Source organism: Limanda limanda, chromosome 12 (genome assembly GCF_963576545.1).
Source record: "Limanda limanda chromosome 12, fLimLim1.1, whole genome shotgun sequence".
NCBI classification, from domain to species: domain Eukaryota; kingdom Metazoa; phylum Chordata; class Actinopteri; order Pleuronectiformes; family Pleuronectidae; genus Limanda; species Limanda limanda.
Window position 1 is genome coordinate 1599507 of NC_083647.1, and position 2500 is coordinate 1602006.

Genomic DNA, 2500 nt, shown 5'->3' on the forward strand with positions numbered 1-2500 from the left:
GTTGCATACTGGGCTCTGACATGCGGAAAGAAAAGGCCTACCGTGAAGGTGGTGAATGTGACCGAGAGGCTCCACCGCTGCTCTCCAACACAGGGCCATGCTGACTCTGGTTTCTCTTCATAACGCACAAGTCTTTCGCCTTTTACTAAAGACTTCCGTGGAGAGGAACAAACATGAGTTGAATATATTTTTGGCAGGCTTTGCTTCATGGCTGAGCCTTTTGAAATTGTGAAAAGTCAAAGAGCTGTCTAGGTCAGAAATCGAGCGTCCACAAAGGAGAGCTCGGGCGGAGGTGATAAGCAGCAGCCATCGTTATGCACACCTCCAAATGTGGCACCATCTCAAGTGAGATTTGTGCCAAGAGCCTGGCGTGGACATCCAACACTTGGGATTATCGCTTCTCGGCCTTTTGGCTAAGATCAAGTGTAGTATCTGTTCTTATCAGTTTAATATCTGATATGTCCTCTATATGAGGACTACATATTAAGCAGATTTTTGGCAAGAGGAGCAGAAATGTGGAGCTTGCTCCCTTCTCTCCACGCATCGACCTAGCATTGCAGTGCCGCTGGGAACGGTGCACTCTGTTCTTACCCTGTAGAAAAGCAAACACTCAAGACCTGCTGGGAGACTTGGTTAGAAACCAGAGTCAGCTATTTGGACCCAATGTAAGTGGTTCAGGGATCTATCGCTTAAACAGGCTTAAAAGCAAATCACAGTAGTCAGGGCAGGAGCTAATAAAGACGTGTATAATTTTGGTTGCCAAATGGGGGCGGGGTGGGAATGTTGCATACTGGGCTCTGACATGCGGAAAGAAAAGGCCTACCGTAAAGGTGGTGAATGTGACCGAGAGGCTCCACCGCTGCTCTCCAACACAGAGCCATGCTGACTCTGGTTTCTCTTCATAACGCACAAGTCTTTGGCCTTTTACTAAAGACTTCTGTGGAGAGGAACAAACATGAGTTGAATATATTTTTGGCAGGCTTTGCTTCATGGCTGAGCCTTTTGAAATTGTGAAAAGTCAAAGAGCTGTCTAGGTCAGAAATCAAGCGTCCACAAAGGAGAGCTCGGGCGGAGGTGATAAGCAGCAGCCATCGTTATGCACACCTCCAAATGTGGCACCATCTCAAGTGAGATTTGTGCCAAGAGCCTGGCGTGGACATCCAACATTTGGGGATTATTGCTTCTCGGCCTTTTGGCTAAGATCAAGTGTAGTATCTGTTCTTATCAGTTTTATATCTGATATGTCCTCTATATGAGGACTACATATTAAGTAGATTTTTGGAAAGAGGAGCAGAAATGTGGAGCTTGCTCCCTTCTCTCCACGCATCGACCTAGCATTGCAGTGCCGCTGGGAACGGTGCACTCTGTTCTTACCCTGTAGAAAAGCAAACACTCAAGACCTGCTGGGAGACTTGGTGAGAAACCAGAGTCTGCTATTTGGACCCAATGTAAGTGGTTCAGGGATCTATCGCTTAAACAGGCTTAAAAGCCAATCACAGTAGTCAGGGCAGGAGCAAATAAAGACGTGTATAATTTTGGTTGCCAAATGGGGGCGGGGTGGGAATGTTGCATACTGGGCTCTGACATGCGGAAAGAAAAGGCCTACCGTAAAGGTGGTGAATGTGACCGAGAGGCTCCGACGCTGCTCTCCAACACAGGGCCATGCTGACTCTGGTTTCTCTTCATAACGCACAAGTCTTTCGCCTTTTACTAAAGACTTCCGTGGAGAGGAACAAACATGAGTTGAATATATTTTTGGCAGGCTTTGCTTCATGGCTGAGCCTTTTGAAATTGTGAAAAGTCAAAGAGCTGTCTAGGTCAGAAATCAAGCGTCCACAAAATAGAGCTCGGGCGAAGGTGATAAGCAGCAGCCATCGTTATGCACACCTCCAAATGTGGCACCATCTCAAGTGAGATTTGTGCCAAGAGCCTGGCGTGGACATCCAACACTTGGGGATTATCGCTTCTCGGCCTTTTGGCTAAGATCAAGTGTAGTATCTGTTCTTATCAGTTTAATATCTGATATGTCCTCTATATGAGGACTACATATTAAGCAGATTTTTGGCAAGAGGAGCAGAAATGTGGAGCTTGCTCCCTTCTCTCCACGCATCGACCTAGCATTGCAGTGCCGCTGGGAACGGTGCACTCTGTTCTTACCCTGTAGAAAAGCAAACACTCAAGACCTGCTGGGAGACTTGGTGAGAAACCAGAGTCAGCTATTTGGACCCAATGTAAGTGGTTCAGGGATCTATCGCTTAAACAGGCTTAAAAGCCAATCACAGTAGTCAGGGCAGGAGCTAATAAAGACGTGTATAATTTTGGTTGCCAGATGGGGGCGGGGTGGGAATGTTGCATACTGGGCTCTGACATGCGGAAAGAAAAGGCCTACCGTGAAGGTGGTGAATGTGACCGAGAGGCTCCACCGCTGCTCTCCAACACAGGGCCATGCTGACTCTGGTTTCTCTTCATAACGCACAAGTCTTTCGCCTTTTACTAAAGA

The 2500-nt window shown here is 47.3% G+C and overlaps 7 non-coding genes across 7 annotated transcripts in view; all 7 read left to right on the forward strand.

Annotated features, from left to right (window-relative positions):
- The first annotated feature begins 101 nt into the window (after window positions 1-101).
- On the forward strand, window positions 102-214 carry LOC133016590 (U5 spliceosomal RNA). Its single transcript, XR_009681956.1, has one exon. It is a non-coding gene; the product is annotated as a U5 spliceosomal RNA (small nuclear RNA).
- Window positions 215-393: 179 nt separating this feature from the next.
- Window positions 394-585, forward strand: LOC133017322 (U2 spliceosomal RNA). Its single transcript, XR_009682640.1, has one exon. It is a non-coding gene; the product is annotated as a U2 spliceosomal RNA (small nuclear RNA).
- Window positions 586-883: 298 nt separating this feature from the next.
- LOC133016967 (U5 spliceosomal RNA) lies at window positions 884-996 on the forward strand. The gene has a single exon (XR_009682316.1). It is a non-coding gene; the product is annotated as a U5 spliceosomal RNA (small nuclear RNA).
- A 180-nt stretch (window positions 997-1176) lies between these two features.
- Window positions 1177-1368, forward strand: LOC133016224 (U2 spliceosomal RNA). The gene has a single exon (XR_009681617.1). It is a non-coding gene; the product is annotated as a U2 spliceosomal RNA (small nuclear RNA).
- Window positions 1369-1666: 298 nt separating this feature from the next.
- On the forward strand, window positions 1667-1779 carry LOC133016591 (U5 spliceosomal RNA). Its single transcript, XR_009681957.1, has one exon. It is a non-coding gene; the product is annotated as a U5 spliceosomal RNA (small nuclear RNA).
- Window positions 1780-1959: 180 nt separating this feature from the next.
- LOC133017323 (U2 spliceosomal RNA) lies at window positions 1960-2151 on the forward strand. Its single transcript, XR_009682641.1, has one exon. It is a non-coding gene; the product is annotated as a U2 spliceosomal RNA (small nuclear RNA).
- Window positions 2152-2449: 298 nt separating this feature from the next.
- Window positions 2450-2500, forward strand: part of LOC133016592 (U5 spliceosomal RNA) — a 113-nt gene continuing 62 nt past the window's right edge. The window contains exon 1 of the small nuclear RNA XR_009681958.1: window positions 2450-2500. This exon is cut by the window's right edge and continues 62 nt beyond it. This is a non-coding gene — a small nuclear RNA (U5 spliceosomal RNA).